Source organism: Macaca fascicularis, chromosome 6, assembly GCF_037993035.2.
Source record: "Macaca fascicularis isolate 582-1 chromosome 6, T2T-MFA8v1.1".
NCBI lineage: Eukaryota > Metazoa > Chordata > Mammalia > Primates > Cercopithecidae > Macaca > Macaca fascicularis.
This window is the reverse complement of record NC_088380.1, coordinates 26,621,166-26,635,454: the sequence shown is the minus strand read 5'-3', so window position 1 is coordinate 26,635,454 and position 14,289 is coordinate 26,621,166.

The following is a 14,289-nucleotide window of genomic DNA, read 5'->3' as shown; positions in this document are numbered from 1 at the left end:
GTGACAATATTTAAAATATTCTATAAGATTTCTCTCTTTATAGTAAACGTATGGTTTAAAGAATATGCTCATACTTTCTATAACCCATGTCATCAATGGAAATGTAGCTAGAGTCTAATAGGCTTAAACCTTTCACCATAATTTATCTGGCAAGCACAGCTTCTTACTTTTAGGTCTCTCAGAAGGTGTCAAATAGTCTAGATTTTTTACCCAACAAAAGGTGTGCCTATTCCAGTGGCCTCATGAAGCCCTTCTCTTGTAGCTTGAGGTTAGGAAGAAGACTTCAGTGCCAGAAACACATTCACTCTGGCATTCACTAAAATTCATTGATGGTCTAGTAGATGACAGAAAACATTCTGTATAACAGTAAACAAAACATTAAAAGAAAAAAATTATATTTCATCACAAACTTATGTTTTAATTGGATACTATCATATTTTTGGCAAATATGATAGTACAGCTTTCGTTTACTTTAATCTGTACAACTTAAACCATTAGAAAAAGATCTTTTAGAAATTCAACTTTGTTTCTAAGTAAGTGAAATGTATACACACTTCACAGAAAACAGAAAGTTCACTTGTGACATAAGCCTCAAGGATACTTCACTCATCATTTTATAGATTCCAAAAACATTAGTAAAATCTATGTTTTTTACATGGTAATAAGCACAATAAGAAAATACAAAGCACAGTAAAAGACATTCTTTTACTTTGTTTATTTATTTATTTGTTTATTTATTTATTTATTTATTTATTTATGGAGTCTCTCTCTGTCACCCAGGCTGGAGTGCAGTGGCACGATCTCGGCTCATTGCAACGTCCATCTTCCAGGTGCAAGTGATTCTCCTGCCTCAGCCTCCCAAGTAGCTGGGACTACAGGCATGAACCACCACACCCAGAGGATAATTGTATTTTTAGGAGAGATGGGATTTCACCATGTTGGCCAAGATGGTCTCCATCTCTTGACCTTGTGATCCACCTGCCTTGGCTTCCCAAAGTGTTGGGATGGCAGGCGTGAGCCACCGCGCCCAGCAAAGGCATTCTTATTGAGAAGGTGACATTGGAATAAAGCCTAAAATGGTGCAGAGCTGAGATATGCAAATATTTGGGGAGGCGTAATCTAGGCTGTTGAGAGAACAGGAATATAGCTATAGACATGAACACATATCTGTAGTGCATAAGGAACAATGACTACACAGTGTATCATGTATCACAGACCATGTTAAGGCTTTTACTAGCAGTGAAATAGGAATAGAATGGAGGATTTTGAGTAGAGAATAGCATGATCTGAACTCTCCTTTAACAATATCAGTCTAGCTGTTGTGTTAAAGGCAGATAAAGGCATGTGAAAGCAAGGGGACTGATCCATTACAATAATCCGGTAAAGAAATAGTGGTGGCTTGCACTAGGTTTTCAACAGATGTGTGAGAACTAGTTGGGATTTTCATGCATTTTGAAAGTAGAGACAGGATATTTTGTTAACTTACTGAATTATATATATATATCTCATATTGAATTTAATATATCATATTGAACATGACATATATAACTGTATACATTGCAAATATATTTTGAATGGGTTCAAAGAGTATGGGATGTGAAAATTGGAGTACAATATATTTAAAGAAATTTGAAGAAAATTGGGCAATAGTTAAAGGAGAAAGTAATATATACATATGAGGAATGTAGTTATATATATATATATATATATGAGGAATAGTCATAAATGATTCCATGTTTTTACAATCTGTGCAGCTAGGAAGGTGATGGTGAACTTGTTTACCGTTATCAGAAAGACTGCAGGAAGAGCAGATTTTCAATATAATACAGGGCTTTTGGACATAAGTTTGAGATACGAAGAAACTGATAGGAGATATAAAGTCAGAAATTATACATATATGTATAATCATATATATGCATATAAGATTGTATATATATATATGTATGTAGTATTTGGAAGTTTATGGGAGAGTTCTGGCAGGAAACACGTATTTGGAATTGTTCTTCTTACAAATGATTATTAAAGCTCTCAATTGGATGAGATTAATCAGGTGTTACATGCAGATTGAAAAGTTAAGTTTTCCAAAGACTGAATCTAGGATATTTCAACATCAAGAAGCAAATAATCAAAGAGGAAACTTTAAAGGAGACAAAGGATAAGTGGTCAGTAGGATAAGAAGAAAGCCTTGAGAGTATTGTTCTGAAATCCAGTGGGAAAAATATGTAGATACATGTATATAGAAATTACTAATACATTAGGGTTTCTCAGTCTCCTTGTATTTCCTTAGTTGTTTTCTTAATATTTAAATATTTATCTACCTATCCCTCCATAGATACAGATATACTTCTCTCTCTATATATAGTGAGAGATCAATCATTTTAAGGAATCTATTTAAAGGGATGTATAAATGAATGCATTTCTGACCCTGCATGTTTCCCTCTTACCTCAAACTATGAGAGAAGGACTTCAAAGGACCACTGGAATATGCACTCATTTTGTTGGGTGAGAAATCTAGACTCTTTGACCTCTCTGTCTCTCTGTCTGTCTCTATCTATCTATCTATCTATCTATCTATCTATCTACCTACTTGGCAAATACAAGGAGGACTGAGAAATTGCTAATATATTTTGCAATAAATAGGGCATTCATATTATTGCTGAGGAAATATTGAAGTATTGCAAATATATTTTGAGTGGGTTTAAGGAGTATGGGATGTGAAAATTAGAGTATAATCTTCTCCTTCTCCTTCTCCTTCTCCTTCTCCTCCTTCTCCTTCTCCTTCTCCTTCTCCTTCTCCTTCTCCTTCTCCTTCTTCTTCTTTTTTAGATGAAGTTTTGCTCTTGTTGCCCAGACTGGAGTTCAATGGCACCATCTTGGCTTACCGCAACCTCCATCTCCTAGGTTCAAGCAATTCTCCTGCCTCAGCCTCCCGAGTAGCTGGGATTACAGGCATGCACCACCATGCCCGGCTAATTTTTTGTATTTTTAATAGAGACAGAATTTCTCCATGTTGGTCAGGCTGGTCTCTAACTCCTAACCTCAGGTGATCTGCCTGCCTCTGCCTCCCAAAGTGCTGGGATTACAGGCATGAGCCACTACGCCTGGCGGGAGTATAATATTCTTAAAGAAATTTGAAGAAGAAAATGGTCAATAGCTAAAGAAGAAAGTAGCATCTTTTGTAAAACTACAGGATTTTTAGAAGGTTTTTAAGTAGGAAAAATTCAATACATAGAAATAAATTGACAATGCAGTTGTAACATGTGCAGTAGGTAGGCTTTATTTATCAATTGGAAGAATTTGCCTTGGGTGGAGAAGGGTCAATTATTCTTAAGTAAGGAGTTTAAGGAGTTTGAAAAAATGAGAACATAAATGCGCTAGAGAAATACAGTATTTTTGTAGGCATCATTTTGGCTATAATGTATTTTTAGGTATTATATCCTTTTGAAATCTCATGATTTCCAGTGTCCTATTTTTCCAGACTTCCCCCAGGAAGGAAAAGTGTTGATAAGGGTGGTGGCAGAGATGGGGTCATTTTTTGTTCCTTAGGATCAGACTTTATTAAGAATATTAAATATGGTTTGTATGAGGTTCTTATGATTGTATTTGTTTCCACACGACTTGAGAGGTGTGGGAATTGAGGGTGTTGCCAAAGGGAAAAGATCCAGTGAGATTGGTTTCCCCATTTTTTGTTCAGTGTTGTTCCAACTCAGAAAAGCTGACTGTCATAGGGACTGGAGGAGTCACTGGAAGAATACCTGAGTAGGAGTCTCAGACAGCATGAACATATAGGAATTGGACAAAAACTTATTTATTTGCTCATTTTTTTTTTACTCATTAGTGGTTAGATAACACATTAACATATTAGACTTTTTAAAGGATATAAAGGAGGTCTGATAATTTCCTTTTGCAGCCTAGTCCAGCATGTATTTCAGAAATTTAAAAGAAGTCATTTATGATGTAACCAAGTTTGAATTAATATTGCTGCTTGAATGCAAAGAATCATAGTCATAAAGATGATTAGAGTCTCAATCATTGTGTACTTCTCTTACTTGGTATGTGGGAACGTTTTGCATGTAGTGGGTGGAAATAGAATTCCAATGTTCCTAGGCTTCTTGGCAAAACCCCATCTCAATATCACCTCTTTGCCTACACAGAGAGTTTGGAAAGACCACTTACACAGTTTCAGTAAAACGTCTTGTCAGATTTGTATCTAAATTTTATTTGTTCCCATCTTGATTGTTAATTAATGATTTTAAGATATTCAATTAATCTATTTTGTCCACAACTCAAGTTATCCTACAAATTTAAAAACCTTTTGAAGGAGTATTAACCATTTTATCTGTACCCCCACCCCATCACAATATTCAGTTAATTGACAAATTCACTGATTCTAATCAAGAATAGGTAACATGGTATTCATGAAAAGTAATGCTGCTGGAGCTAATTTTTGATTCTCGTTTTTTATTTTTGATGGTACCTCTATTCCTTCCTTTATCTTCATTTCTCAACTTCATTTCTTCCTGCTTACATAAATTAGATAAACTCTGTTATTCCCATGAATATTTAATTGTAAATTCTATAAATTTATGCATGCTTTTTGTTACTTAGTCCATATGATAATTAATTGGAACTTTCAATATGTATACTAATTTAGAATTCATACTTAGAATAAAATGAAAGTAGCTTAGAATATAATTCACACTTAGAATAGAATAAAAAATAACCTTTGTTGAGAGTGTAACAATCCAATACTTGCTTTTGTGAAAGGAAAGATAAGAAAGCAAAAAAGAACAATTGTCCTTTGATGTTTTACTGCTTTTTTTTTTTTAATTTTCTTGTGGAGAATTCATATAGAAGTGCAAGGACAACAAATTGTCAGGTTCAGATAAAAATTTATGTCTTAAGATAAAAACAAGAGGCAGAAGGAAACCACATACATCTTCTCAACAGAAGACTTCTTGTTGCTCTTTTTGTAGGTGGTAATACTATGTGATCCAAAGGTCCTATGAATTAATTACTTTCTTGACACATTGTTGGGAACCAATTGCCGATTTTATTCCTTCCTGAAAGTCTTCAATGTTTACAAAAATGGGAAACTAACTGTATTTGACTTCCACTTTGAAACTCTCAAACATCTCTAAAACAAAAATTTTTTTTCTTATTATTCGATGTTTTATAAGGTCTACTATGAAATGAATTTTAAAAATGTTATTACTCTTCTAATGAATATTCTACTAATCTGCCTTATTATTAAAACCAACACCATGTTTTTATAGAAACAAAAGGAAATCTTGGTTTTTATCCTGATTCTTATATCATTATCTGCTCAATCACCAAGACCCTTCAGTTTCACTCTTGTACTAATTCTTGTAACTATCACATGATTTGATTTCTGTTATCACAACCATTTCCCTACTTCATTTTCTCTGTAGCTTAAGAAAATTAAAATAATATGTTATTTTATTACTATAATTATAATTGATCTTTGATTCATATTATCAATTTGGAGCCATGTATTTTGAACCATTCTGAGTGATTTTGAGATAACTCATCTCCTATTCAAAGGCTTTAAGTACTCACCAATCACTTTCCCAATTCCAGTATCAGTTCTACAGAAGTGATACAACTAGGTAATTAAAAATGGGTTTAATGAGAACCCTCCCTAAGCATTGTTTTGTTGTAAATCCTTTTCAAATAAGTGATAAATAAGTGTACAAATAATCTCCAATATAATTAGACATTACTGAAGTAAACATAATCAGAAAGGGTACAACTTGAAAGTATGGAATAGCTTTCTTAGAAAGCAAGCCACCACAAATTCTAGCTACGTTGTGAAGAATATAGGGAAGAACATTCCTATCCTGTCTGCCTTCTGGTTGAGCACAAATTAAGACTCACTATTTTGCAAGCTGCTAGGTTTCTGTAATGTTAAGTGGTAAGAACACCCCAATCCAAAGTCAGTCTTGTCTCCTATGTTTTCCACTTCTGGATTTGAGCTTTCAGTTTAAGAATGCCTATGTGAGGTGGGAAGGGACCCCTGGAAAGACTCCAACCAACCTGCCCACTGAGGTGGAACCTCAGGAAATTCACCATGTCTACGTCTGCAGGGAGCCTGGCCCCTCCTTTTCCTGTGTGGAAACTGGGATTTGAATTGCTGGGCAGGAAGCACTCTAGCGGGGACTCTGGCCTAGTGAGAGTCCCTATTTCCCTCTTTTTTCCTGTTTTCACACAATAAAACCCTGCTTTGCTCACCCTTCAAACTGTCTGTGAGTCCAAATTTTCATGGCCGTGGGACGGACAAGAACCCGTCTTCAGCTGAACTAAGGAAACTCCTGCAACAACAGTAGGGGGGAAGCCCACAAATCCAAAGGCACCTAAGACTGCTATATGAGTACTGAAGTTATCTTATGCAGAGTCAGTTATGTTGGCTCCTTAAATCCATGTGTCTTCAATTTACTGCTGTTACTACTGTTGATATTCCACTGTTCATAGAATTACAGTTTTAAATCTGAAACTGACATTACAAATCATTAGTGTGACATAGTCAAAGACCAGAGAGAAAGTTAGAGGAAGAGCTTGGATTTGAGTTCATTCCACACACAACAGATTACTTGTTTTCCTCAACTACATCTAGTGTATTCTCAATTCTGTCCCTTCACTTTGATTAATCTCTCTGATAGATCTTCCCCTTAATATTCAAACCTGCTTATTGAATTTTTATTAACAATAGATCATTGTATCACCTACTATAATCCAGATATTTACTGGGTGCTTGGAATACATTATTTTAATCTATTGCTATATCAGCCTGAAAAACTAGATATTACTATTTCAATTTTAATTAATCAAGAATTGATATTTTCAACAAGGTATCCAAAATAAGGTGTTTATATCAAGTAAGTTAAATATATTGATTGGAGCTTGGGAAATAAATGCAAATTGCAATAGAGATGGGAAGCCCTTAGCATATCTATTGTAATAGATGTCATGGGAGAGTAAGGGATTATTCAGGGAGAAGTACTAGAGAAGAGATGAGGACTGGTAACAAATCCCTGTAAAATTTCAACATTTAGGGGTCATTCAGAAGAATTGAAACAAAAAATCAAGAACCATTGACCAGAACATAGAATGAAGACCAGCAGAGTGTGGTATCACGGAAGCCAAAAGAATAAGGTTTAAAATTGGTAAACAATTTCAAATGCTCTGTAGATTTCAAGCAATATAAGGATATACAAATATATTAGTATATATTCTGAATCACCATAGTAAACTACCTCTCCAAAATAGGTAAAATGAAAATAAAATTAATAGAAATACAACAGCAAAAGATAATTTTTTTCCAAACATTCGACAGTGGAAATGTGCACAAAACAATAAATAGACATAATTTAAATATTTAATAAAGTTAGTAAAGTTGATTTAACACATTGCATATTATACGCTGTTAAAATACAAGGTATCAATGGAATATCTCCAAGACAATCTCAATTGCTTGAAAGTTTATAGCATGCTATTTATAAGGTCATATCACAAGATACAAAATTAATAACAATAGTTTATATTTCAATCATACTTAAAAGATTACATTGCATTTAAATAAATTAATTAATTACCAAAAACTGATACATTTTAATGGCAAACTCCATCTGTCTCTATATATCTCTTGAGTGAAATTTAAAAATCAGTAATATTATAGAGTATTTAGAAAAGATGAAAAAAATAGCACAATTCACCAAAACTAAGCAATCTCACTTGTAAATATGCATTAAAAAATCTTAAAGAAAACAAATGTAATTTATTAATACCTTAAAATACACATACATAAAAACTGTATATGTTTTATCTCAGTGATTGGAAAAATAAATATTTAATCTCCTTTAAAAGTCTTCATATCTGTAGTTTAAATTTGAAAAAATATAGCAAATCATAATTGCACAAAATCTAGATGTAAATAGCTATTGTCACACTGAATAAAATTTCCTTTCCTAAGTGTAAATCACAATACAAGAACATAATGCTTATCAAATTAAGAATCTCCAAATGAAACCAACAGATAAGGCCTATTGTTAGTAGGAAAATTCCCATTTGCAGTATCAACAAAAGAACTTTCCTATCAATCTCCTTCGAAGATTAAAGTGAAGATTGACTCTATTGATATTTTATTTATCCTATCCCATGCATTATTATAAAAATGAATGCAAAACAGAAATACCAGAAAGGTGTTAAAGATGTCATTTTAAGCACAATATGATTGTTTCTCTGGAATCCAAGAGAATCAAGTTAATAGGAAAATTTAATATTACAACATTATCAATTCTCCTATAATCATTCTCAATCATTACACAATTTAATCAAAATTTCAAAAATATAATTTAAAATATATCTAATGTCAATAGCCAGTGGGGAACAAGGACTAGAGTTATAAGTGTTTGTACCTGTTGAGAAGAGGACACTGGGAAGTGAAAGAGTGAGTGATATGACAAGGTCCTAAGTAGACCAGAGGTGAAAGGATCCTGAGTATAGTTAGAAAGACAAATATTATCCTATAGGAAGAATGTCTTTTTTCTTCCTGTAAAATATAGGGGACACTATAGAATTTTTTGACAGAATATGATGGGAAATACAACTGCACGTCTAAATGTGCATAAATTCATATATTTTCTTCATTCAATATACTATGAATGATGAGATCTCGAATCACTGAGAATTATTAAAAATAATTGATATTTTCCCTGTTGGCAAATTAGCTATAAAAAAGAAAATAGAAGTCATGTCAGAAACTAAATAACTTCTAGATATGTTGAAAATGTATTATATCAGTCTCCTACTTTGGCTGCAAAAATGCCACAAACTTACTGAGTCACTTCAAACAACACAAATGTATTATATTACATTGCTGGCTTTCATACATCCCACAAAATGGGTGGGAAGGGCTTGTTTCTTCTGGAAGCTCTAGGTGAGAACATGTCTCCTCATCTTTTGCAGGTTCTCCAGGCAGTCAACGTTGCTTCGCTCCTGGATCTATGTTACCCTGACATCTGATTCTCTCATCATGTCTTCTTTGACCTTGCAATTCCTGCTTTCATCCTCTGAGGCCCCATTGTAATTATACCTGGCCCAACCAGAAAATTCAGAATAATTTCCCCAATTCAATCCTTAACTTAGTCACATCTACAAAAGTTCCTTTCTCCATGTGAGGTAACAAATGTACAAGTTATGGGAAACAGGATGTGGATATATTTTGGGGGAAGGGACTTTATTCTACCTATTAGACATATAACAACATATAAACAGGGAAACACAGTGAAGTCACAGGTGTAAGATGACAGTATAGTAACGCGTTTATATTCTTGAGATGGATACAGGAACTCTTTTTAGGACTCCAACATAAGTCATATTCAAAAACCTAGGTTTCTGATAACACAAAATTTCAAAAATGTGACTCTTCAGATAAGAAGCTTACATCCCAATAGTAAGATATTCTCAATTTATGAAACAAAAGAGACTTCACCAAAAAGAAATGAAATTAATAAACAGACTAAAGTATTTTATTTGCAAATAAACCAATAATAAATTCTCTGAAGGTAAAAATAATAAACAATACTCACAAAATGCTGAATGAAATGTAAATTGGTACATGCCTAATCATGTATATTAAACTAATAACAGTTCTGATGCATTATTCATTAATTCTAATTCTAGAAATATCATCTAAGACAACAATTGGAAGAGTAAAATAATTTTATTGAATAATTTCTATCCAAAGAACAAAATGTGAAAACTAACTTAAAAATTATAACATCCAGAGACGATATTATTCTGCCCAAATATACAATAGTGGGCATATATTTACTGGCATGGAAAGATGTTGCTGATTTCATCAAATTAAACACAAAATATACATACAATAGTTATCTCAAGGACACAGGATAGCTGCAAAGTATCATAACCAGCCCTGTCTTTGAGTGACTATTTATTTCTTAGTCACTGAGACACTTTGTTCTGTAAATTAATAGGTGATGAGAAACATTGATGTTTGAAATTCTGTCAGTGAGATTGAAGCACCCTACTCTTGCCTGGAGGATCTTACTCACGGAGACAATCAGCCTTGTTTAATCCCAGTTGCAGAGCTTCGATTCAGGGGTTCCTCGACATAACCTTCCAAAATATTTTTGTTTTGACTTTGTAGTTTCCAAGTACATAGAACTCTGCTTTGTTTTTTGTTGTTGCTGCTGTTTGTTTCTTTGTTTGTTTTGCCTGTGCTTAGTGAGAAACTCATGGTTTCTCTGGTGTTTTGATACATTCTTTTGTCATAGTATATCAAAAACCCCTATTTTATAGCAGCATGATTTATAATCCTTTGGGTATATACCCAGTAATGGGATGGCTGGGTCGTATGGTACTTCTAGTTCTAGATCCTTGAGGAATCGCCACACTGTTTTCCATAATGGTTGAACTAGTTTACAGTCCCACCAACACTATAAAAGTGTTCCTATTTCTCCACATCTACTCCAGCACCTGTTGTTTCCTGACTTTTTAATGATTGCCATTCTGACTGGTGTGAGATGGTATCTCATTGTGGTTTTGATTTGCATTTCTCTGATGGCCAGTGATGACAAGCATTTTTTCATGTGTCTGTTGGCTATATGCATGACTTCTTTTGAGAAATGTCTGTTCACATCCCTTGCCCACTTTTTGATGGGGTTGTTTGTTTTTTTTCTTGTAAATTTGTTTGAGTTCTTTGTAGGTTCTGGATATTAGTCCTTTGTCAGATGAGTAGATTGCAAAAATTTTCTCCCATTCTGTAGGTTGCCTGTTCACTCTGATGGTAGTTTCTTTTGCTGTGCAGAAGCTCTTTAGTTTAATTAGATCCCATTTGTCAATTTTGGCTTTTGTTACCGTGGCTTTTGGTGTTTTAGACATGAAGTCCTTGCCCATGCCTATGTCCTGAATGGTATTACCTAGGTTTTCTTCTAGGGTTTTTATGGTAATACGTCTAACATTTAAGTCTGTGATCCATCTTGAATTAATTTTCGTATAAGGAGTAAGGAAAGGATCCAGTTTCAGCTTTCTACTTATGGCATGCAAACATATGTTCATTGCAGCACTATTCACAATAGCAAAGACTTGGAATCAACCCAAATGTCCATCAGTGACAGACTGGATTAAGAAAATGTGGCACATATACACCCTGGAATACTAGGCAGCCATAAAAAAGGATGAGTTTGTGTCTTTTGTAGGGACATGGATGTAGCTGGAAACCATCATTCTCAGCAAACTATCTCAAGAACAGAAAACCAAACACCGCATGTTCTCACTCATAGGTGGGAACTGAACAATGAGATCACTTGGACTTGGGAAGGGGAACATCACACACCGGGGCCTATTATGGGGAGGGGGTAGGGGGGAACGATGGCATTGGGAGTTATACCTGATGTAAATGATGAGTTGATGGGTGCTAACGAGTTGATGGGTGCAGCACACCAACATGACACAAGTATACATATGTAACAAACCTGCATGATATGCACATGTACCCTAGAACTTAAAGTATAATAATAATAATAATAAATAATAATAATAATAAACAATTCACATAGTAGGCACTGTGTTACACTGCAACTGGGAAGCGTGCTCTTCAACATCAAGTTATTAACAATAAGAGAATATATAGGTAGAAAACAAGGAATAGTTTCATAACCCAATAGCCGTTTATAATGTAGTAATTATTCTTTGTTTTTTTCCTACAAGTTTAAATAGATTGCTAGTCATTACACTTTATGAATGTGAATTACTTCTGTTTACTCCAACACATTAAGGTAGGAGGAAAAAAAAAAAAAAAAAAGCCTTCTAAATAAAGACATTTAAGAAAATTTTAAAGGTTTTTAAAAATTTTTTTAAAAAATTAATCTTTAAAAAATGTATTTTATTTTCTTTTTTAGACATGGGGTCTTACTCTGTCACTGAGGCTGGAATGCAGTGGCAGCATCCTAGCTCACTGAAGCCTCAAACTCCTGGGCTCAGGTGATCTGCTGCTGCAGCCTCCTGTGGAGCTGGGACTACAGGCTCTCACCACAAAATCTGGCTAATTTTTTAATCTTTTGTAGAGATGGGAGGTCTCACTTTGTTGTTCAGTCTGAGAGAAAAATTAAAATGTTAAAATATTATATTCCCAGCCACTCAAGAAGCTAGGATGGGAGGATATTTTGAGCCAGGAGGTTGAGTCCAGCCTGGACAACATAGTGAAGCGCCATCTCAAAGAAAAAAAAAAAATCGTATGAATTTTGTTGTTATCTTTATATTGCACATTGGCAGCTTTAAATGTAAATATAAAAACATTTAATGGGTATGCAGAATCACCAAAATGACACAACTTGTGTTTTCTAGCTTATATATGCATATGTATTTTGTTCTTACCACAACCATGGAAATACTGAACAAAACCAAAAAACAAAACAAAAAAAACAAAAACAAAAACAAACCGTATTTTGTCAGTGTCAGCTGAGCTGAGCTGAGTGAAAGCTTCCAACATGTTATATTTTGACTTTGTAGTTTCCAAGTACATAGAACTCTGCATTTTTTTTTATTTGCCCTTGCTTAGTGAGAAACTCATGGTTTCTCTGGTGTTTTGATACATTCCCTTGTTGTCAGCATCAGGAGGTCAGTTGAGCTGAGGGAAAGCTGAGCTGCCAAGTGATGGAGTAGCCAACTGAAGCAAAGTTGAGCCAGAATGAAAGTAACAGCAAAGTCTATAATCATTTATCACCATGGTATAAGCAGACAGCTAAAACCAAAGACACCAGTTCCCTCTGTTTCATGCTCTTCTATAAAGCAATGTGCTGGGAGAGGGTCAGGTGGATCAGCAAAGATGTGTCAATTTTCTCACTGTTGAAGGAGCTCTAAGCAAAAGTCTCTCCCACTATTTTGGACCTGTGGGCAGGGTGAAGGCCCACTGGATAGGTCTAGGACTGAAAAATTACTAGATACTGAGTCAGAGTGGGGCACAGCATCTTTAATTTTTCTCTTTTTCTCTAGTGGGAAGGCCTCACCAGAGATGTCTAAAGATGATCTCTGTCCAAGGTGTTAGACAAAGAGACCTGGGAATATGGCCCCTGGGCTAGGAATGTAAATTTGTGAAAAAGCATGGCCTGACTGGAGATCTTAGTCCTAAACTGCAACTGTCTTCGAGACTGCAATGCACTAGCTGAGCATCAAGTCAGGAGTGGGAAGGGAAGCAATCTTCCCATGAGGTCTGCCTGGTAAAATCTTTGTAATTACCTATGGATGGGCCTGAAAAATCACAAATTCATGTTTAAGCAGGACTGTACCCAGTCAGACCACAATTTTAGCCCTGACGTTGTTAGTTTTTTTGGTCTAGTACAGTGCATAGATGTGAATGTACATACAAACTGATATGCACACACATACATCTAAATAAGCATCCACTCATCGGCATTCTATGATGAATATCCGTGGTGGGAAATGCCATTTTTATGTTTACTCATTTATACACTCTAATATTATCTACTGGACTAATATTACTAAGTAATATTGAACTAATAAAAGGAGAGATGTGAAATAAAAAGAAATAGAAGAAATACAAAGAAATTATCTAAAGTAATCATAACATAAATTCATTTTATAACTCCAGAGAAAATAAAATCATTTGCTTTCTGAAATTGAATGTAATGAACTTACTTAATAAGAAGTTGCTATGAAAATTTAGAATAATCAAAGAAATATGATTCCTTATAAAACAAGCCATTTTGTTAAAGAAAACACAAGGGATAGTTGGCTCAATGTTCTTAAATAAAGAATAATGATTTTCAAAATTTAATTCAAGATGGATTAAAGACTTAAATATTAGACCTAAAACCATAAAAAACCCTAGAAGAAAAACTAGGCAATACCATTCAGGACATAGGCTTGGGCAAGGACTTCATGTCTAAAACACCAAAAGCAATGGCAACAAAAGCCAAAATTGACAAATGGAATCTAATTAAACTAAAGAGCTTCTGCAGAGCAAAAGAAACTACCATCAGAGTGAACAGGCAACCTCAGAATGGGAGAAAAATTTTGCAATCTATTCATCTGACAAAGGGCTAATATCCAGAACCTACAAAGAACTCAAACAAATTTACAAGAAGAAAACAAACAACCCCATCAAAAAGTGGGCAAAGGATATGAACAGACACTTCTCAAAAGAAGACATTCATACAGCCAACAGACACATGAAAAAAGGCTCATCATCACTGGCCATCAGAGAAATGCAAATCAAAACCACAATGA